The 24297-nt window shown below is 40.4% G+C and overlaps 1 pseudogene; it reads right to left on the bottom strand.

Annotated features, from left to right (window-relative positions):
• The window catches only part of LOC134222714 (ankyrin repeat domain-containing protein 13D-like), a 38337-nt pseudogene extending 16741 nt beyond the window's left edge, over nucleotides 1-21596 (bottom strand).
• Between the last annotated feature and the right edge of the window lie 2701 nt (nucleotides 21597-24297).

Raw genomic sequence — 24297 nt, forward strand, 5'->3', positions numbered from 1 at the left:
GTGTGGTCTTAGCGTAGAGACTGAAGGTGCACCAATCATATCGCGCTACCTCGAGGCATGGTAGAGTGGGCGAACTAAACTAGAGTTAGCCTCACGTGGCATGTTAGAGACGGAAGCACCAAAGTCAGCCTCGCATGACATGTCCAGAAGTGAGGAACTTTCTACAATGATGCTGCATAATAAAAAGCCCGCCCTTGCCGGTTTTCATACCAAAATGGTCAACTTTGGAAGATCTAAATCTCGATTGCGATAAGAACCGTTTTGCTGAAAGTTTTGATGAGCTCCAGATAAAACTGGAATTTTGCCACACCTGAATATCGACCATTTGGTTCATACGGTAAAAAATTATCGCGGATATGACTAAAGCAATTTTTTTGGCCCAAAAATTAATTTTATTATGTCGCTGAAAACTTCTGGCTCAATGTATTTTGGTGTGGTGAAATTCAAGTTTTATCTGAGCTCTGGTCAAATTTTCAACAAAATTGAATTCACAGCTCAAGTTAAACGACCCCCAAAGTTGACAATTTTGTATGAAAAACTAACTAAATTAGACTTTTCTGGGTATGGCGGTCACTGTAAGTCCCTAATCAAATGTATTAGAGCGACTGTCCCAGAAGGAGTGACGGGATGTTGCTGGAGTGAGCTACTAAATAAGTCTCAAATTGGTGGTGCTAGGGCGTAAATCCAGGTGGCATGTTTTGAGGGCGAGCATCCAAGTAGAACCCATATGCGCCAGGCCGTCAGAGAGTGTCAAATTGTGTCAATGAAAGTGTAACGGTGAGACATCCTTGAAGTAAGCCTCATACGGTCTGCACGTGACGGCGTGAATGAGCAGGTACAGTAAAATACTGCCCATCCCTCCGAAGTAATGTTGGGAGGCAGTTCCTAGGGGTTTGGTCGGTATGTGATTCACTGTTCGGAGTCCAACTTACTCCAGTGCACTTCCGCCCCTAAGCTTTTTTGATAGTAACTGGGTCGATATGTAAATGCATTCTCCCTTGTAAAAAGGAGTGTGTCGAGTATCACGTCAACATATTCCTACTCACTCCTTAAATAAAATTAATTTGAACTTGCTTGGCGCCGTTATTTTCAGAATTTTTCAGTGCATTGGAAAAAAAAATTGTGCACTGGGGGTTCTATTTCATGATGCTGAAATTTGACAACAACCGAATTTCGATTTTTGGCAACAAACGAAAGCATTAGTTTCCTAGAATGAGGACCATTGGTAATTTGTCCAAATTGATTTTCTGGTCCCCAGGGTTTCTTCTGTAACCAATGAAATACTGTTTAAGCTTATCAATTGAACTTCTAAATGTGAAACTTGATTCTATAAAGCATAAAATTACATATGAATGTGTACTCTGATGATTCCAGTTCTGCACTCTGTCATGTCATGGGCGGTTTAATCTATTGAGCCAAATTGATTTTCGGAAAGCCTCTGAGAGATCCGGAACATCCGTAAAAGTGGCTTATTTCAAAAGTGGTGCCAGGCTATATTGGGCTGATAGAGCCGTTAAGGCCTTCTACCTTCTTCCTTCTTCTCGCCTTATCCTTCTTTTCTTCTTTGCATATTTGTATTTCAGCTCTTCCTTATAACTCATGGTACTTCTACCTGTACCCTTCTTTTTTCTTCCTTGCTGTTCTTCCTTCTTTCTTCTTCATTCATCCTTATTTCTTCTTCCCTCTTCCTTCTACCTTCTTTCTTCCGGTTTCTTCCTTCTGCATTCTTTCTTCTTCCTTCTTTTTTCTGCCTTCTTTCTTCTTCATTCTTTCTTCTTTCTTCTTCTTTCTTCCTTCTTGCCTCATTTTTCCTGTCCTTCTTCCAACTATTGCTTTCTTCTCTCTTCCTTCTTCTTTCTTGTTCTTTCCTGCTTCCCTCTTCCTTCTTCCTGTCTCCCTTCTATCTTCTTCTTTACTTCCGCCTTCCTTCTTCCTTCTTCGTCGTCCTTCCTTCTTTTTTTCTTTTCCTTCTTCCTTCCTTCTTTCTTCTTCCTTTTCCTTCTTGTATTTCCTTTTCCCTGCTTCTTTCATCCTTCTTATTTCTTCTTTCTTTCTTATTCCTTCTTTTCTTCTTCGTTCTTCTTTCTTCCTTCTTCCTTCTTCATCCTTCACTTCTTCCTTCTCCCATCTCCTTCTTCCTTTTTTTCTTGTTCTTCTTCCGTTTTTCATCTTCCTTCTGCTAGCTTCCTTCTTTCTCCTTCATAATTCCTTCTTCTTTCTTCTTTATTCCTGTATTCCTTTTTTTTTTTCCTTTCGTTCTTCTTCCTTCTTGCTTCTTGCTTGTTCCTTTTGTGCCTTTCTTCCGTCTCCCTTCTGTCTTCTTCCTTCTCTTACTTCCTCCCTCATTTACTTGCTACTCACTTCTCACTCCCCGGATCATTCAGCCCTGTGTTAGCATCCTAAAATGTTTGACAACGGTCATCTGGGAAATTCAGGAAGGCCCGTAAAAGTCGCCTATTCAAAAATGTATACTAGAAGCTTCGCGATTTTTCGTAAACAATCATACTGGCAAATTGCATTAATGGAACAAGTCGAACAAATCGTTGCAAAATATACTCACCGATTTTAACGGGGAAGCCAGCAGGAAGTTGCATCGTCACAAAATCTTTCAGCAGACGCATGCGGACTGGCCATCGTCGGCATGAGGCCCTAATATAGGCGCAGCACCTGTTCCTGCTGTAGCTTGATAGGAAATTGTTCGCTCAGCCACATGTTCGCCTTAAAGCGTTGCACCTTGCCGGAAATTCTCTTCGGTTTGCCCACGTCTCGTCAACGCAAATCTACCTCCGCGGAGAAGTACTCTTCCACGCTAGGTGCCGCGCCATCCGATTGCTGGATTTGATGACGATGCTGCACCCGCCACTTCATTCCACAGGGCTGTTAGTGGTGCTGCTATTGTTTTCCTGTCCCAGTAAAGGGGATGCTGCAGAATCGCAGAGGCATTGGCTCCCGCGTGGTCCTGGCTCTTCTTCCGGTCATGCAAAAGATGCTGCAACGAAATTGCGAACTTTTGATCCTGGCCTGTTCCTCGCTCAGGTGCTCATTTCTCGTACGCGTAATGAACTCCCTGCATTGCTCGCTCCGTACACCTTGCACTCCATGCCGTTGATGTTTACCAGTCTTTTTCGCTGCGCCATCCCCAGTGACATTCCGCTCGAAGTACAATTTGTCCATATCAAATGTGATTTGCAAATGATTTCCGTTACTGCGATAAGCTACCAGATCTTTCGAAGGCGTTATGCCATCAATGTCTTCCGATTCGATGTTTCGCATGTGCTCGATCGATACCTCTCCGATATCGTGGTCGATTTCGATCGTGGTGACCGACTCCGCCTGCCCCTTGAAGATGTAGCTTCAGTTGCCTCGCTGCCGGGTAGTATTATCAGATCCTAGAAGGGTAGTGTCAGTTCTTGCGTTCGAACTTCCCCGTTTGTACACTTTGTAGGTATCAACTGGGACAGATTGCCAGAACATCAACGGAACCCAACTGGTAAACTCCCACTTCGTTTCGACGTAGAAATCCGGTGTATCTTGGAGGTGTTGTAGCAGCTGTATGGAACGCTGAAACTCACCCAGTGTGACGTTGGAGGTCCCGCACTTCCAGGACAGCGGTTAGGATATTGGCATCGCCGGAACAGACCGCTTCTTGGACAACTGTGGAAAAGATAGAATAGTTTAAATGCATGGAGAAAGTATTTTTCATTATTTACATAAAACTGTTGCAAACGTTCAGTACAAATAGATTTAAAAAAAGCTCGAAAAAAAAATCTTCAAAGTTCAGAAACAGCTATATATGGGTCGCTGTTGGAATTGAATACTATTATAACTCTTAAAAGCAACACATTTGTCAAATTTTTATATCTATGCCCTCACGAAAATATCAAATTAAGGAACCCAGGAATTAAGGAATCATATATATAAATATATACACAAATGTTTGCCGCATTGTATGTAGATCATTGAGTGACATCCGATTATTTTCGAGCGCTTATAGCCGATTAAGATGCAGTACAATCATGCAAAATAAGCCCGCATATATTGGCGAAATCACCATTGCCCATTCAACGTGAGCCCTCATTATCACAACATTTCGCGCCTCGTTAGAGCGTCATCATTTCAGCGCAGCAATTAAAACATCTCAACTTCGACATACATATGCTAAAATATATAAATGCTCTTCCGTACTTCACACACTTCGTATTTAGCACCGCTGACGGGCCGTTAAGCAACATTTGCTCAAACGACGAACGATAAGTTTATTGTATAAATATTAAACAGTTTTCTCTTCAATCGTTCTTTTCGTCATCCCGCATCCAACCGATTGATACCGGCATAAAATAACGTAGTACAGGTTTATCTCCACCCATCAAAGCAATCGAAATAGCCAAAAAGTTTGGAATAATCCACCTATCTAGCTGTTGACGGTACTTTCATTGGTTTTGTTTTAAGATCTCCTAATTGTTTTTACACCATCGTTGGGGTCTGTCTCATTTGGAGAATTAAACTGAAATTACACCGATGCCTCCCACCCACCAGTGGGGTAAGGTGCATTCCTACTTGCAAAAAGTTCCAAATTAAAACTAATCTCATAATTTTATTTTATTTTTCCGTCTGAGTAACATATATGAAAGGTAGGTAGAATCATCGACATTGATTTGTTATGCAAAAGCCTTTCATAGGGCCATACATGATCGATTTTTAACTAAGTGCGTACCTCCCAGTCACTTCCTCTACTCTATAGATGCTACTCTGCTACAATCGTTTAACAGTAGCTCGCAACAGGTATATCGCTTCCATGGCTTGTTTCTTACGCCATTCCAGCATTACACAGCGCTTGTAGGACTATAGAGCAAGTGGATGCCTTTAGCTGTGTCATCAGAAACTTCAATAGTTCTCTACAGGCTCCGGCAACAAAAAGTCAAATGTAAACACGTGAGTCACTGACTTCATATGATAAGCTATTAAAGAAACTGCATATAAGTTTGCATTAAATGCGTATGTAATCTTCTAAAGATACAGAGTTATGCGCTGAAAGGCTGAAGATTGCACGGCTAAACACCTAGCTCCCTCTTTCGAGTCTAGCACTTTCGAAGCGCCCTCATCGGGTCACGGAACGCATGATGAAGTGTTTGCGTGTGTTTAGGTTTAATTTGTTTCGACAGCGCGAGGATCATGAGAACTTGCTAACGGCTAATCATCTTTCTCTTTCCAGCAGGATTTGTTAGGAATTTCCTGCCTGGTTCAACTGCACCGCTATTAAGAAAAATAAGCACCCCGCTAAGAAAGTATTTCCTGCAGTTTAGTCTGAAAACCACCAAACACTTATGTAGTGTTTGACGATAGGCCTAAATGCTGAAAAGCAGGCAGCTGCTGTCTTTGTTGAGTGATAACAGTAAGCATTCCGCTGGAAAAGGTTCATGTTTAGTCATCTTATGTTTATAGCGCCATTACTTTGATAGTCTTCACAATCAACAGCAAAATTTTACCATGGAATGCTACTCACTTGTAGATTTTGGGAAGTTGCTACAATAAACGTCAATACATACATAGTCTAAACATGATAGACTTTGATTTGCTAATTATTAAGAGAGACTGTTTTATGCTATATGAGCATGCATATTGGATAAAAGATGAATATGATTCAGCCAAACTGACTACTTGTAGATATTAGTGAATCCTCTCTTGCTCGATATTGAGGGACACATGAGTGAGGATTATCGAGATAGGGAACACATTATAGTTTGGCCGAATGCCGATTAAACCGAACAGAAAGTTAAATTGGTTTTATTAAGAATGGATTGAAGGAGAGATTCGAAGGAATGAAGATAGTCAGAACTGAGAAGTGAGAAATAGAGATTTTTTTAAATGGAAGCAGAGTAGTGAGAAGTGAGTACTAGGAAACGGAAGTGAGTATTGAGTAGTGGATCATAATTCATGGATGTAGTAGTGGAGTGAGAATGAGAGGAAGAAGAGTGGGTGAGGTGAGTTGCATGATGTATTGAGTAAGAAAAGGATGAGTGTGAAAAGTGGAAGCAAGGAGCTATTGAAGGAGAGGATGTATGTGAAGTTGAGAAGCGAGATGTTGTAGTGGAAGTGAGTGGAGATATAGAACTAGAGAAGGAGAGTAAAAAGGAAGAAAAAAAAGAAAGGAGGAAAAAGAAAATAGCGTTTCTCACTTCTTGTTTCTACTTCATTCTCCCTTCCTCATAACTTACGCTTCTCATGCTTGTTTCATCTTCACTTCTACTACTTAGCTTCTTCTCTCTTCACATTTCACATTCCCGCATCTGCCCTTTCCCACTACTACTTTCACTTTACACTCCCTCTACTGAATCTTCTGACCTGTCGCCTTGTCACATTTCATTTCTCATACATCCTCATTTTCACTTCTTACACTTCCCATTATAACTTTTTATATTTCACTTTGACTTCTCATTTCTACTCACTCATCACTCTTCTCTTTCATTTCTCTCACTTCCATTTCTTGCGATCTTCAAGTACTCTAAACTTCTCACTTCCCTCCTTCTTTTCATCCCCCTTCCCCTCTCCTCGCTCGCTTTGCGTTTCTTAACGTTCTCCTTCTTACTTTTTAACTTAATTTGCTATTGCCATTAACTTCATCTCAGCCATCTCATTTCTCATTCTCCCACTACATCTAACTACAGCTTCGCATCATCTATTTCTCAAGCTCTTATTTTCACTTCTTACTTCATTTATAACTTCTTATATCTCACTCTGACTTCTCATTTCTTACTCCATCATTTTCACTTAAACTTTTCACTTCCTCACTATCTCTACTTGATCTTCGTACCTTCAAACTTCCCACTCCTTCTCACCCTCTCATTTCTACCACTCTCACTACCTACCTCTCACTTCTACTTCTCATTTCTCGTACTTGTCTCACTTCTACTTCTATCTTCTCACTTCCCTACTTGCCATCCTTACTTCTCACTTCCATATCTCACTCTGATTCCCCTGCAATTACATCATCTTTCCCTTTTTCACATTTGTAACTTCTCACATATAACTTCTTATATCTCATTTCTGAGTTCTCATTTCATCTTCATATTTAATTCTAACTTCAACTTCCACTATCCTTCTCCTCTACTTTTCTACTTCTCCTTACTCTTTCGCCTCAAATTCTCTCACTTACCTGTATTTCCTTCCCTACTTATTTCTCACTTCCTTACTTCAAACTTCTCTTCTTATTTCATCTTCCTCTACTTTCCATCTCCCTTTAATTTCTCATTTCTAACTTTCCTCTCTCCTTCCTCATATCTCATCCTTCATCTCACTTCTCATTCTCTTCACTTCTAACTTCTTACATTTCTCATATCTCATTTCCTTTACTTCTCATCATTTTTCACTTCTAAGTTCTAAATCTACTAACTATGTCGTGCATGTACGCTTCTATCAACATCGAGTTAAGGAAGGTAAAAGCTTTAGAAAATTACTTGACTAGCGACAGAATATTGAGGAAGGAGATATGAGTTACGGAGAGACGCAAATGCTAGATTCAAGGGACTTTGAATTTCATCAGTTAAGAAAAATATCGGAATTGCTACTATATCGAGTTAGGAGGTAAATGGTTGTAAAGTTTGAGAAAAATTGTGTAACATGCTGCCTAAAGTAGTTGTAGACACGTCAAAACAGCTGAATAAGATTCCTTCAGATTTGCTTTAGTAAAAGCATTGAATAGAAAGTTCTTGATCATGCATATGCTTACACTTATTTCAGTTTGAAGCATTGCATAAGACGAGTTGAAATAACATTTCGTTGACATAAATGTTGGTTGGGAAGACTGAAGGGATGATGAAAATAATGAAAAATGGTGATACCTCATATTTGTCCTTATATTTCATTTAAACCCATACCTCCAGTTTGTGAATAAACATGAATATTTTTGAATAGATGGATGATTAGTATCCGTGGAAACTGGTTTCCTACTGCATTAACATGTACCAAGAAGAATATAAAAAGCACGTATTGTATTGGATATTTGTTCCACACTCCGCACACTTTAATGGTCTAGCACGCTGTATGGTAATTGGCTGGCAAGATTTTTTTCTCGAATTAGAAGAGAATCATCAGACTAATGTTTAACCTTAGTTCATTAAGTCCTCAGGGATCTAATCGCTTCTTTCTAACGATCGAAGGTATTTAGCACCAGTAATCTGCTTGCATTGCAATTTCTAGGGTCATGTGTCACCATCGACTCGTGACTTGAGTCACACCTTGTATCTGGCCAAAAACATTACCGCCTTGATCTCTTTGATTAGATTCTGAAACATTTCAGCTGCTTTTTAAACGTGGAGAGGATTCAGTAGTATGAGGGAAGAAGATGGTCCATCCCTAATGGGTAACCCTTTGTAGAAAATAGTTGCCTTTAAAATTCTGCTGATTTGTTTAGAAACACCTTTATGATGACCTGTCTTTGATGATAAAGGAAGTATCAATAAACACTTATTAATAACGTTTCAGTATCTTATAAACTGGTTTTTAAAAAAGGTGTTTTTATGATGCCTATATTTACCATATGGGTGCAATATACCCTCAGGGCAAGACGAATAAGGACAAAACACTAATCAAAAGTAAGTAACTTTATTTAGAATGAGGGGACACATTTCTTCAACTCTATGGATTGGTAATTCAAATGATGCTTCGTTTAAAAGTGTCGTATTTCATACGTTGATTTCCTTTCGACACTCAGACTAAACAATAGTCAAATTTTGGCTCAGAGCTAATTTTACCTGTTAAACCATATCCTTGTAATGAATCATCTTGATTCACCAGAGATCATTTTTAAAATGCATTTAAGGTTAGCGACCTGGCAATCCTGGAATGACCTTATTGGCAATATAGTACCGTTGATGTGATGAGTTGACAATACCGCCCCAGGGACTGATATGTATCCAAAATTTATATCATCAGACCTGGTACTGTGAATCTCCTCAAATTATTATTAGTATATAAAACTGCCGTGAACTCGATATGTTGTCCCATATGAAAGGTTACCCAGTGCTAAAGATGGACAAATGATCAGGCGATGTCATTGGTGTCATTCTAGCTTAGTAACATTCAATTTGTCCTGAAAATGAGTGAATTTAGGCTTCAATTGTTAATTATACAAATAGAAAATTATAAGAAAATTGAATTTCCTCAATCTAAAATCCATTTTCAAGAGTAATATTACCACAAGAACAGAGTAGAGGTTGCAAAGTGCATTTTCAGTTTGTACTGCATGACCGCCTCTAATTCCATTGCATCGCTAATACCGGTGAAAGTTTCATCAAAATCAGAAAAGTATCATGGAATCATGTATTTGTAGAAATATTAAAGCATATACTGTTTGAACACACTCATAATAATGGATGATCCATGATATAGGTGATTGTTGACCAATCACGTCTAAGAGGAAGACTCAGATACAGAGTGCAGAGCCAAAATTTCCAAATTCGAGACCGTCACGAAATTAGGATAGATTTACAAACGCTAATAGCGTTTTATCTTCGATGGATTTTCGACATTTGCTTATCAATCGATTCAAAACTCTCCAGCATTTGGCCAATTTATTGATACTATTGATTATCAACTTAAACTATTGAAATGTTGTTTCTTTCACAAACGGTGAAAATTCCAATTCCGTTCATAAATCAACACCGGACACTGTACGTTGCAGTAAGTGCGTGCCTTTGGATCCTGCTTCGTTTCCATGTGTATAATAAAGCCTGTTTCGGTGTGCGCGTCATTTTCATTCTGGATGTCAGCTTTGAGTCGGACCAGGACGTCAGATCAGCGGTCCAAGTGACAATGGCTGTCTACAGCGGTGTGTGGTGCGGATGAAATGGGCTTTTCCGGTCGTGGTGGTGGTCGTTTCGGAAGCAGCAGCACATTTTCATCCGTGTCCCATCTTCGGCGGGGATCTGTCAATCGACGGCGTTGCGTTGAGGCCGAATTATCGGATGGCGCGTCGCGCCGTGTATGTTGCGTAAGGTACATGAAGTGGAATTAATCGGTTCTTTTCAGGACCATCGTTATATTTGGGAGAGGTTAGTTGAAATAATTTTCCTAGTAAATCAGCGTTAGGAACTGGAAAATCTCTTCGGTGAAATTTTCTATGCGTAATCTGGCAGTTATATGATTGTTAGTGATTGAGAAGCGTGATGATGTAGACGAACTTTCATTAGAACAAGCATAATTGTTTGCATCATTGAAATCTATAGCATTAGTGCATCCGAGTTCAGGCTGTCAATGGAAGATTGCTAGGCAAATTTATTCACAATGTGGCGTTTACGGCAATTTGGTGTTGTCGGCACAATACGGAAATTCTTGCGAGACTTTAATTTTGTATTTTTCTGTTGATGATTTGAAAAGAAATCGTTTGAGATGAACTTTATTCAAAAGCGCAAACCTCTAACGTCGGTGATGATTGAATCCCAAGAAAGTGTCGGAAAGAGACCATGCTACAATAATTGATTCGCATTTTGACTGAAGAAAATTGTATGGTTGTATGCGAAATGTTTGCATCGATTTTTTCCGTAAACTTCATTCTGAGGAAGACTCAGACAAGGGTTTAAATGAAATTTCAAATTCGAGACTGTCACAAATTAGATTTCAAACGCTAATAATGTCTAATAACTTTCGATGATTTCCGATCATTTGCTATCAATCGATCTAGAATTCTTCAGACATTTACAATTCTATGAAAACTATTGATTATCATTATGCTTAATTTTTTCCAATGTAAATAGTAGTTTTGAAAATTATCAATCCACGTGCTTACCACAATCTATATGTTGATACATTTACATTACACAAACAACTGAAACCGAAACTACGCCTTCCAAAATTACAGGGTGACAATGTTAGAAAGAGACAAAGATGGAACTAATACAGTGTGTGAATACTCTGAGTCACCTTTAAGGAAGATCCTTTAATTAGCAGCAACAAAATTGGGGCATTTCAAACCGCCCCCCCCCTATATCATCACTTTGTATGAAGCATTCATAAAATTATGTATGGAGTCGTCGCATGCCCAACCCCTCTTAAGGTAGTAATTTGTGAACGCTCCCAAAACCACTTTCATTGATGGTAGCTCGATCGTTAGGTACTTCATATCAGATATCCATCTCATCATAGCATATCAAAATATATGTAAAATTCCTCAAAATTGGTCAACAGAAAACCTGACAATAATAGACAAAACCTGCCAAAGCCGTCATCTCTTTCAGTACAAGAACATTAACCTAGCGCTGCTGACATGTTGATGACGACGACCGCGCGACCCACACCATCGCCGGAAACAAAATTTCCGGTAGGAGCCCGCGATGCCTGAACCACTAAGTAGTGGTACACTGCACGGTCTGCTTCTCCGACGACATCCTCGAACGAAAGGTTGAACGCAGCATGGAAGGGCGGTTTTCTTGTAATCACTAGTTGAACCTGTAGCCGCACCCTTGAGTGGGACGTTACAATAATTTGCAGCGATACTGTGGACAACAGAAATAGGGTTTACAGTGCCCATCTTTATTGATTATAAAATCGCTATTCTCCGCGCGGCGTGTGATTTCTTGCCCTAAAAACTCATGGATGAGTTGAGATGTCATCATATGTTTTGCTGAATGTGTGGACTACTACTGTATGTAGAATCACGAGCGCGCGTCAAACTGGAGAACTCAAAACATGTTTCCGCATGGATGACTACTTGCATAAGTCTTTCAACTGTGATCTCCGTGGATTTTACTACCGACGAGAAACAACTGGCATCCCTGAAATATTAAGTTTTACTTTGATCAAATTCATCTCGGCCTCAGGTTGTGATTATAAAGCTACTTTCATTGATGTAGCTAATCGTTGTCAGAATATTTCACGGTCTTGCGAGACTTCATTATTCAGAACTTCTGTAACAATTATGCCTCAAATTCCATGCCAAAACCCTTTGCATGTCAAAATATTGTAGCAACTCTATAAAATTTGGCAAAAAGCTTCCCTGACAATAGAACCAAAACCTGCCAAAGCCGTCGCACCTCCTACCTTCATACAACGAAATTTAAGTCCAGGTGACTAAGTTAAGGCGACGACCCGCGACCCCCACCATTCATCTGCCAGGAATAAAACTTCGAGTGGTGCTCCGGCCGATGCAAAGGTGGTACCACGGTCTGCTCTTCGCGACATCTCAAAGAATACAAGGCAGCGGAGCACGTCTTGTAATCAATAAAGTTGAACCATAGCCACGCCCTTTGGTGGTATCTGACGGTTGCACACGAATTTGCAATTTCTACCCGGACAACAAAAGGCGAGCCCAGCTATGTTTCATCTTTATTGATTGCAAGAAACGGCTCTCCGCGCGAGGCATTTCATTAAAAATTTGTGGAGAGGCCGTCCAGCATCGGCGGTTGCGGAAGAATTAATCGGTTCTTCTCAGGCACACCATTCTCAAAGAAGAGGGAGGCGAATATTATTCAAAGATAAATTAGCCCAGACGCTCATAATGTTGCTGAATCCGTAGCAGAGATACGCGTGCGCCTGGAGATTTCTACTATAAATGAATTCAAAGAATAGCATCCAGTGCGCCAGCCAAGTGAAATGTCGGAAGTGAATCACATGGCGTGCGTCGGGGAGTTGTTGGTAAATATATTCATACTCAGATGAGCAAATTGGTAATGTGTGGATCGCATTTCGACGTGAACTCACAGGAGACTCTGATAGCAAATATAGATGAATTTCTAAAACTGGGCCGCTCACTGCGTATCATGTAATTTTAAGAGTCAATCTTATCTTTTTGATGATTTGATTTAATATATGACCGAAACTCTCCACCATTTGTAAATGTTATTGAAATTTTTGATTATCAATGTTAAACTAAGGCATTTCTAATTCATTCAAACAGAAGAAATTCAGACCAATCATCATCAACAACTACTTGGACATGAGGGTTGCTACAGTAATTACGGTCCTTTTCGCCCTGCTCCATTTTTCTATGCATAAAAGACTCGTTCATACTTGCGCACATATTTTGTCGAGTACTTCCTCAGAGGCGGACACGATACTCATTTGTAGCCTTGAGCAGCATTGAGGCGAGCTTAGTGGAAGATCAAAGCATCTCACGCGCATAGGCGTAGTCAACGATGGGTTGGGCGACGGTCGGAACTGGCAGCCCACTGGAGTGAAAATTTTGCCCGCTTGGTCAAGGACAACGGCTGCCGCGTTGACGTTATTACGCGTCGTCACCGGATGGAGCTTGGGTAATTGCTGATGAGTGAATGGAGTCATTTAGAATGAAATCAATTCTTTTGACTACCATCATTACTCGTTGAAAAAATGGTAGTAAGTGAGAGATTTCAAGTGCAACAACTCATGACCAGCACACCTTGGCGTTCAGTAAATCTTCCTAGCAAGATTCTAATTTGGTTATGTGCTGTCCAGTGATTTCAATGCGTACCATTGAGAAAATAATCAAATAAAATTGACTCAATTGCGACATTGGATCAGTTGGTTACGTCAGAACTTCTAAGTTGTTAGAAATTTAAATGCAAGGATATATCAAGGTGAGCTTGACACAAATTTCTCTTTTTGCTGTTAGGGATTCAGAAATTGTATTATCGAGGTTAATCGTTCTTTTAGACCAAAATTTTTCCTAAAGAACATTAACTCGAAACTAATTTTATTCAAAGTGCAAATTATTATTTGCGGAATAGAAATACCCAAATTAAATTAAGCTCATTCAGAATATTTTTGCAATAAGAAAAAACAACAATGAAATGGATTTTTCTAAGTGAAACCCCTAATAAATTAAACAAACAAAACCCTACTCATATATAAAAACTTCGAAATATTAAATTTTTGACTTAATTGACATAATATATCAGCACTTCAAAATGTAAATTTTAATTGTCGCTATCCAACAAATTTTATGTTTAATATTGCTCAACAATACACAGTGTCTTCTCAAAAAGTAATCAAAAGAAGAATTTGTAATATTCATGAATTATGGTCTTTGAACTAGTTCTTCGCCTTCACCAAACGGTTTACGTGGTTTACGTCAGTGCGGTCGTGTCTTGTCACACAACCCTTAGTGATTTTTTATGAAAACCACGAGTATTGAGCGATGCGCGAATTAGGTCTGAATGCGGATAGCCCTTTTACATTCATTGATACCATCCCTCTAATAATAATGTGAATATAATGTTCAATTTAAGGTATAATTAACGTTTGGTGTCTGCCCTTCATATACCCTTACCCACTTTCCCCTTGAAGTAGTAAAATGTAGAAAATTAGCTTGGTGGCGTTGTAGTATCAATTAAATGTAGTAAATCTTTCAAAACTGGTTTCGAAGCAAAATCATATTATTCAACTTATTTTTGATAGAAATACAAATAAACAGTATATATTTCGTTAAAATTTCGATAGCTTCATATAATACGAATACACATCAATAAATATACTATAAATTTCGAAAACAAAGCTGTTCATATCCTTTTCAGAGATGATAGCAAAAATCTTCCAAAGCTATCTTGTTCTGCTGTCTTAAATAATTTCCCATTAATGGAACAAAAGCGTTGGATATAAAATAAATAATATAAAGCTGAGAAAACGTTATCTTACTACAAGGGTGTCTTTAGTACAACGTATGCATAATACGTACAATCAATAGCTTGTCAGTTATCTTTCTCTGCTTGTATTAAGCTTCATCAGTGACGGCCATAGGCTTTAACATTACTGCTCTTTCTTTCTTTTCACTTTTGTACCACGTTCGAAAAATGGCTGTGATAATAAATACTAAGATACGATCATTTCCTCCTTTTTATTTCTTGTTAGTACCCAGCTAATTTGCTCACATTCGAATATACGTCATACTCGTGGAGCGCTGTCAGAGTTTTGGAACATCGTCGTCTCATAGTCCGTAACCTTAATCTAATTTTGGAATGTCGTTCTTATGTGGAAAAAATCTCACCGTAAATCAAATATCGTCAGCGAAAAAACATACTCTATTACGAGAACACATGTCCTCTTCAGAGGTCACTCTATGGACGCTGAGTCCCTGATTTATCCTAAAAGCTCCAACTAGCAATCTCGTGCAGGCATCTCTTCTTCGGTTTGCGTTCCTCTTCAGTACGTCTCCTCCCTTCTGAGCGGTGAGCTCCAGATTGGGGATCCAAATAGTCGAGTTGTCGAGTTCGATCCTGCTGCGTCGTCGTTGGTGGTGTTACACATTAGCCACTCAGGATCCTGGTTCTCTACCGACTGCTAGGTACTTCTGAGAGGACGTTGTTACAGCCCTACCGCTTTGAAACCCTGAGATCCAGTGATTCTTTGCAAAGCTCTGTTGGATTCACATACACATAAGCGATTTGTTTTCTCTAGACGGAATGGGAGTGGAGGGTAACAGCGAAAAATCAGTGCGTCCCCTCCCTAGGCAAGATGGTGTAGTGGGTAAATGGTGAGGTAGCAATTCGGTGGGAAGTTTATATGGTGGAATCAATAAAAGCTATTTCTATAAATAGACATGCAGTTCTCTATTTATATGCTAGCTGATAATTAGGACCGTTTCTATTAATAGATGGAAGGGGGTTTCATGACAGTTGTGGAAATGTTTTGAAGAAATGTATCCTTCGTGTTCCTGTATTTGGAATCATCAGTCGACTATTATTGAATTACTCAAATCGTCATAACATAACGATAAGAATAAACGTCAAACTTATTTTTACCTCTTATTGACCTAATCGGTTGGTCAAACTTTCAAAAAGTACGCTTTCAATTGCTTGACTAAATACGCCCTGTAGACATGTTAAATATACCATAATAACTTCAACCACCAAAACTGTATGGAAATCAGGTCACTCATCACAAGGCGATTGATCATTGAGACCTCGCCCTCCCAGCTCAACTTAGATTTAATTTGATTTTCCTACCAAAAGCCAGCAAACGGTTATTCTTGAACAACCGAAGCCATTAAAACATCAACGCTAGCGTTTTTTGAGCTAGAATCAATGTTGGTTACATGAGCAAGTCAAACCTATTTTTTGCTTGATAAAGGTTTGCCTGTTAGGTTTCATAAAGCTCCTCCTTTTACTGATTTCTAGATTCCCAATTGAAAAATAGGGTTGTCGAGCCATGGAGCTGCCGGCCACCTTAGTTGGACCCTTAGACGAATGATCATAGTGATACAGATAAATGAAAAGCTTCTTCCACTACACCTTATTCCTTTTTTCCTTCTCCCCTTCCTGTTTCTCACCTCTTTTTTCTTTCTTCTTTTATCTTCGCTTCTTTTCTCTTTCTCCCTTCTTCCTTCTTTATTCTTTCAGCTCTCTGCATTCCTTCATTCTTTTTTTCTTCTTTCATCTTTCTTCCTCTTCTTTCTTTCTCCTTCCTTTTTCATTCTTTTTCTTCTTTTTCTTTCTCCATTATTGTTTCTTCTTACTTTTCATTTCTTCTTCTTCTTTCCTCTCTCTCATCTTCTTCCTTCTACCTTTACCTTCTTCGTTTTTCCTTCTCTCGCTTTTTTTTTCTTTCTACTGTATACTTCCTTCCTTTACCTTCTCCTTTCTGCTCTCTTCCTCTTCTCTTTCTTCTCCCTTGTTCCTTCTCTCTTTCTTCTTATTCTCATACTTCTGCCTCCTTTCGTCTTTTTTCTTCTTTCTCCCTTTGCTTCTTTCTTCATTCAGCCTTTTCTCTTCCTTCTATTTCTTCTTCCTTTTTCGTCTTTAGTTCTTCCTTTCTTTCTTTTTCGCTTTTACCTTCTTCTAATTTTACCTTTCTTCCTCTTCTTCTTTCTGCTTTCTTTCTTTTTTATTCTCGTTCCTTTCTTCCTTATTCCTTCTTTTTTCTTTCGTTCACTTTTCCTTACTTGCACTCCCCTTGCTTATCTTTACTTCTCATTCGAGTCTAATAGACCCATCATCAAAATATAATCAAAAAGACTAATCGCTTTACAATGCCTTTCTCACGATGATTGACCATAGGGATACATTTTGAAAACGGAAGCGCAACAAAGAGATGCATCAATCCTAATCCCAATCCATCCATGTGAAACATATCAGTATTTCATAACAATGCTAGTAAAAATTCTTATTGATTTTGATGGAAGATACTTGTCAGTTCTTTGTCTAAGTACTATAGAATAAACCGTTGTTGAACACTGGCAGGGGCATAATATATAGATAGCCAATAATTAGCAGTGGAGTTTTTTTTAATCGTACCTTGATTCTAATTAGCCTCCACTTTCATGAACGGTCAGTCATTACTGTAATCAAAAGGTAAAATAGTTTAGTTTCATATAAGAACTCATATCAAGTAAGACAATCAATTCGATATTGTAATACTAAGGAGTGCAATAAAATTCACTCAGAAACATTAAAAATGCAAAATTGGCATGGTTCATGATTTTAAATAAACAAAAGCATAATTGGAAAGCATATTATTCAATACAAAACTAAGCATAGACTACTGTATAAAAACGTACCATTAAAGATTCGCATTACAATGTATATTTTTTTTTAATACTAAATAGGGTGCATGGAAAAGTAACACATAATCTGAATAAAAGAAAATCAGAATTAGCTTTTGCTAAAGCAGCTTCTTTGGTGAGACTCTTAGCGAGCTGAGTTCCGAGAATGGTGCTTGCTAATCAACGTCGATGAGTGTCAAGTAGGAATCTCTTATGACATTTGCTTTTTTTTGACCTGCCACCTAAAAAGTTTACGCATTACGAAGAGGCACGAAAGAACCGGGATGAGTCGGAGTTAGTGAGCGAGGAAAAACAAAACACAAGCATCAGTTAGTGCAAACCACAGAACCACGTGGAATTTAGGGGACAGGAGGCATCACCGAGATAACATGTAAAGAGAGTGAATACAAAAACGTAAACCAATTCAGTAGCCTGTAATACGTTGAAGAAACCATTAAATCGGCAGGTATAGGATTGTGGAGTGCGATTGAGAAAAGACAGACATCAGACCGAATATACGAAACTCTGGGTACTAAACCCACCGGTCCCAGTCAAGACATCTTAGCGGTTGTTCGTCCTCAAAGCTGGGGGTGAGCTGGGCCGCTGCTCAGCGCTTCCCAAATTCCACCTGTCGTTTCGCGCCTGTTCTGCGAAGGTCTGCTGGATCCAAACTGTCTCAGTTCGTCCTCGTCCTCGAAGGTCATCTGGCGCCGGAAGTCGTTTGCGGCGCACACACTCGAAGCCGTAAGTCAAAGCAGCAACCTCGATGTGATGGTCTGATCGTCACTTCCTCAAGCTCCTGCTCGTTCGGCTTTCCGGGGTTTCCATCGCTGAATACATATGTGGAACGTTACCACACGTTCAGGACGTGAAAGAGGGAATCTCTAATAAGGGAAAGTGCGAAATATGCCATATATGTATTATCCTTTTGTCGAGGCTCTGGTAATATATGGCCACTTTGAAAAGCTCGCATTTTTGGTTTTCAACCGATCTAATTTTGTAGTGGTGGAAAGCTGCCAAACCTAGATTTGCAAATTTGGAAAATCTTGAACTTATATGCTGAGTGTACTTTTTGTCCACCAGAGACTTATATCATGTTGTCTGTGCTCTGGGTAAGGACCCAAATTAGAAATCGATAAACTTTTTATTGTTTGAATTTTCGGATTTTTTTAGCAGTTTTGAAAGATAATGAATCTCATCTTCAGGACGTTACCTAAGATGACTGAAAGGTAGGAACTCCTGAGGGGGTTTTGGTAAATTAGGATTTACAAAAGCATATGCTTATTTCCACTTATATCTGAAAAGAACCAATGTGTTAAAGGTTTATGCGCTGGTTAGTTTAGAACTTGGCCATAGATGGTGGTATATGGAATCATTTTTCCAGGCTACTGCTAAGTTTTGATACATGGAATTTTCCACTTGTAAATAGCTTCTCACTCTTAAGAATCAGATCGCCAGTCTCCGTCATTAACAACGTCAGTTGGTAGCTCATCGCTTCGATCTGGAGAACGTTCCTTCGATCGGTAGCAATCTCGTTCGCTCTTCGAAACCATGCGTCGTTTCTCAGGTTCCGAGAACCTCATCTCTCTTTCCGAACATAGCCGTCAAGAAGCATCGGCTTATCATCATGGGCTACCTTCGATCGTTTGAGATCACATGTGGTCGGTGCGGCAAGGTCACCCGTTGTCATGCCTCTGTTCGTTGCTCTATCTTCAATCCACCTGCTGTAGGCTGAGCAAGTGGGGGGACGTAATCTACTCGTGCTCTACGCCGACGATATCAAGCTGGTTGTGAGTCATCGTGGCAAAATAAGCGATGAATGAAATATTGTCGCTGTGGAAGCGCCGCGCATTTCAAATTGAATTTGGAAGACGGTTGTAGTGGAACGTTTGCTTTCTGAAGGTAACGAAAATTTGTAGCCCAGTGGCTACAAACAGCCAACGAAGGTCAAGATTCTCGAGTACCCTTACCCAACGTCTCGATTGGCTGATGATCACTACACTCTCAACCAGATGCGCTGGCGGGCAGTTTTTCAGCAGCAAATGTGCTGCAGTCCTGCGCACACTCAACTCTTCACCAGAGGGGATTAGTGTGAACACGTTTGGCACATCGAGGGATCATGTGGTACCTTTTATTCTGTGCTATCTCGCAGGTCGTCACACATAGAAAAATAGCAACGATGGTGACGTTCCTGTGGTCCCTGGAGAGGAATGCCTGCGGGCGTTCCCATTGCTAGTTGATTCGCGCTGTTTTAAGGCTGCAAAAGCGTAGTCTGGTACACCAACAAGACACTTGAAAGAATCGACTCATCATTCATGCCAATCCGCTCTATTCCACGTAACCCCCGCCCTGCAATTTCTATAGACAATCCGACCTAAATCGGATGTCTCTCAAATTATCCCAAATTAGGTTGTTTGAGGTATAGTTTTTACATATTTGAATCTGGATAAAACGCGGATCTAATCCCAATTTTTCAGAATTTTTGAGACTGAACTTTTTTATTTGCATTTAAATTTATATGGGACTAAAATTTGTTCTTATGTTGCATGGGCCAAATCATGTCATTCCAGTTCTGAATTTAGTGTAATTCTATCGATATAAAAGTCTTATTGTTTTTGCTGATAAAAAGATAAATAAAAGGTTCATACAAACAAATAAAATATGTTGGAATCAGGAAAGCATGCTCTTTATGTTAAATATATAAAACCCTATCATTTTTTCTTTGCGAAACAAACCCAATTCCCCACCTCATCAATAACACCTCTGTACCGATCTTGTGATCACGGAACTTCCGTCCAGCAAAGCAGACTTAAGGTGCAGAACCAAACAGTCCAATACTTGATCCAGTCACGCGGTGGCAAAATATTGAATGAAGAGCTTTCTCATCGAGGATCCAACTTTTCCCTCAGGGAATGGGAAAAATGAACATACGGAAGCTTCGGCACGTGAGAAAGGGCGGACTGAGAACTGTCGCAATAAATCGCAATGTGCAAGATTTATGACTGGTTTATAGAGGTTTTATTACGACGTGAAAAGCCTAAAGTTTTATTTTGGTTTTATGCATTCTGGTTCAGTTAATCAGATCTCAAGAGTCCTTGAGAACTGCTTTAAATTCCAATATAACCACAGCTCTTTGGGTTTTATACCGCTCTGTGTTCCTCCTCAGAACTAGAAATGGAACCAACATAAAACCAATACGAGTTGTTAACACTGTATACATTCAGAGACTTATAAAGCTACCAAGCTTTAAAACAGTCCTGTATAAAACCCACATATAACCTTTTTTTAATCTAAGTAGACCTGCATAGGAATACGAAGCTTTAAACTACTACAATGGTAAAAACAAATTTTAAATTCGAACAAATTGTTGATCCACGGAAATCTTTTAATTTCGATTTCAGTCGAAAATAAAAAAAAATTTTCAAGCAGTTTTTTCTACGTCGTAGTTAATGTAGGGAACCTGATTCGATCTCCATCTCACTGATATAGCACTTATTCCATGGAAAGCAAAGAAATACTACCTTAATTCGTCTCTTTTGTCAACATAAGTGCTCCTGACTGAAAAAAAACGAAATCAAATACTTTCATTGCTCGCTAAAAAAGCAATTAATTAACTTAAAAATCTCTAAATAATAATAAATTAACGAACTGCTGTTAACAAATACTGATTATTTACTCATGTTTCGCTCTGAAAAATCTCTGGTAACCGCCTTCAAAACATACATAGAACACCCAAAGCTGATATGAACTATGAACATGGCTGGATATATAAGTACTTATATTTTTTGTTGCTTGATGGCTAATCCGAAGCAATCCCAACAGGAAGAAAAAACCTCCCTGATCAAGTATGTACAAGCGAAAACAAATAATCGACCTGAGTTGACAGCTGCTCAATTATCAGCATTTTTATATCCATGAATCAATAAGCGGTTGTATTATTTATTATTTATTCAGACTATACGCAAAGTGCATCTGTTGCCGTATATAAGTCTTCTCATTCGGCTGTCATGGCTGTACCGTCGCCAGTTCCACGCAGTCTGATCATCTTCCAATCCTGATCGATCCAGCTTGCCCTGCGCAACTTTCGCCTTCTTGTGCCCGTCGGATCGTTGTCGTAAAGAACCTGTTTCACCAGGTTAGTGTCCGACATGGCTATGCGGTCACGCAGTGTCCGATTTTTCGCGGTGTGAACGATGGATGGTTCTCCCCACAGCTGATGCAACTCGTGGTTCATTCCGCTTCTCTTCGTTACCGTCCATCATTCTGCAAACCTTAGATAGTACCGCACCTTTCCTTTCGAAACACTCAGTGCGCGTTGGTCCCTCCACGAGCATCAAGTCCAGGTCTCAGGTCCATGAAGAAGGACCTACGGTCTAATGAGCGTTTTTGTAGATTGTCGGTTTTGGTACGGCGGCAACTCTATTCTAGATTGGAGCGTCCTGCAGGAGTCCAAAGTATGCACGATTTGCACGCCTGGCGTCTCCGAGATCTCTGTGTACTAGTTTCGCAGTCACCAGCTGAGACCCAAGTGGACCAAATTCTTCTACCACGATTTCTACAACACCTGATGCCAACTCGCGGTGGTGTGGCTCGCCCATTGTCTTCCTCGAACCCTCTTCATTAATCAGTGTACTTGCTCTATCGCGTGTGATGACTAGTCCGATCCTTTGGCTTCTCTTTCAGTCCTGATGATACTCTCCATCTTCTCAAAGTTACTGCCATAATATTCATAGTCGTTAGACGGCTCAAATAGCTGGATTGACTTATTGAATTTAGACTCATCCTCGTTTATTCACAGTGGCTGCCTTCCGGTCTAAATAGCACCAGACACTTCTGTGTTCTTAGTGAAGACGTAAACTGAACCAGCACATCACCCGATCCACTCTCTGCTTTGATCACAACCGTGGCTGATTTATCCGGAAATCTCGTTTTTCGCATTAGCATGCTGGTCCTCGATCTGATTTTCATATGACGCTGAAGTCGATGAATAGATGATGTGTAGATCGTTGTATTCACGACTTCTGCAGTCTATGCAGATGTTGCAATGGCGAATTGCGTAACTACCTTCCGATGGAGTGTTCGCCCTCAGAACCCGCCTGTATGCTACTGCAGCCGAATTCCCTCAACTGTAGTGTGTGTCAGCCATACCATGGGGAGGCTACCAGTGGGCGGCGTTCAATGGATTCAAAGTAGTTACCTAATCCAGCTTATCCTTTTGCCCGCGCACATACTTGACACCTTCCATCCACTCTGCCAAACTTCCTCCTAAATTCAGCGCTCTAGCAGTCCTCACCAATTTGTTAAATATACTCCTGGTAGTTAGTGGCCCTAGGTTTGTTGTTCTTCAGCGGCCAATCTCCTCCTGGATTTCCTAGGAGTCGCGGTTGCGATAGAATTATTCCTGCGCGCGTTCTCCAGGTCCATCACATACCGCCTGTTCGTTGCCATCGCCAGTTTCAGGTGTTTCGTAAAGCTGCTGCCGCCACTTTGGATAATCCTTACGCCTGTTTGGAGAAGGTAGTCCGCTTCATGTCCGGCGTTGTACTATCAGGTCGGCACGTGGTCGCATGTGAACGGTCTCAACTTCTCATAGCAACTTTGCGTGTTTAGTTAGTGCGTAAGTTCCTCTGTCTCATTTAGGTCCTTGGATCTTCCTGAAAAATTGAAATTTTGTCTTTCTCGCGCCTGTTTTTATATCATGCCTCTGCCGCTCTGCGAAGTGTTAGCAATCCCTGCCCATGCTGCATTTTTCTCTACTACCACTGCTCACATTCGCTACCGTCAGCCGTGTCTTCTTGATCTCCGGCACCAGTTAAGGCGCAAGGTTGTGAAGGTCAACAATGAGCGATCGAATATCTCCAGTCATCTTCAGAGACGTCGCAGCTTAGCTGCTCTTCCAGTTAAGAATGCCACTCCAGCTGTTGGCGTTTCTGGGATAGCTCATCACCGTCTTGAGGCCTGCAATGTTATGAGGGGCGTACGACTTCGGGACGTGTCGTCACCGATCCGAGGTTTTCGATGCAAGGTATACTGCAACGAGGTGTGTCGGATTCAACTCATTACGCATGCTGCCGGTAGTGCGTACGTTCGTGTGATGCGGAAGAAGAATTGCTCGCAGTCGATTAGAACGTGAGTCGATTTTGCATTTTCGTTTCTTGGTTGGTGACTCATGGGCCTTGTGGATTTTTTGGAGGAAAGAAGGGTTCGACTACTTCATTCCGTACGGTTGCGAGTTTATGACATCGTTGGCCGTTGTCAATTCGATACGCGTGTGCAGTGTGCATCCGGTCCGATGGACTGGTCTATTAATTCTCGCGCCTTCCCTAATGTTATTTATGTCACTATTGAGTTTGGAAATCCCAAGTCGCGAATATCCATCAGCTATTAGTCTGCTCCAGCCTGTGCATGAACGATTCTTTTCGCAATCGCGGGTCTCCTCGTGGGCAGTGCACGTTGCGTAGTGCTATAGTTGAAGAAACGGCCTTTATCCATCAGCTTGCTATTCCTTGCGTTGCTTGGCTGCCACCCAATCACGCGTTGGCGCATCTTCCCCAGCACTAGAAAGCTGGTTTCATGCTCGTTGGTGGTACACAGCTTTGGTAGAATATGCCGCTCGATGCCGTCTTCCCTGACCACTTTCTTGTCCATTGCCACAAATCTCCGCAGCACTCACGACGTTGAAGTTGCGGATGTAATTCATCGTGTCGTCCTGTCGCAACCTGCGAAACTCTGAGACGCTGCAGTTCCGTGTTCCAAAGCCCTTTAATCGGTGATCCTTCTTTATTCTGCATTATCTCTACTCGTTCGTAGCCATTAGTGTTTCCAGGCGGCTTCGGGTATGGGCCTGCCAA

The sequence above is a fragment of the Armigeres subalbatus genome, chromosome 3, assembly GCF_024139115.2.
Source record: "Armigeres subalbatus isolate Guangzhou_Male chromosome 3, GZ_Asu_2, whole genome shotgun sequence".
Classification (NCBI taxonomy): domain Eukaryota; kingdom Metazoa; phylum Arthropoda; class Insecta; order Diptera; family Culicidae; genus Armigeres; species Armigeres subalbatus.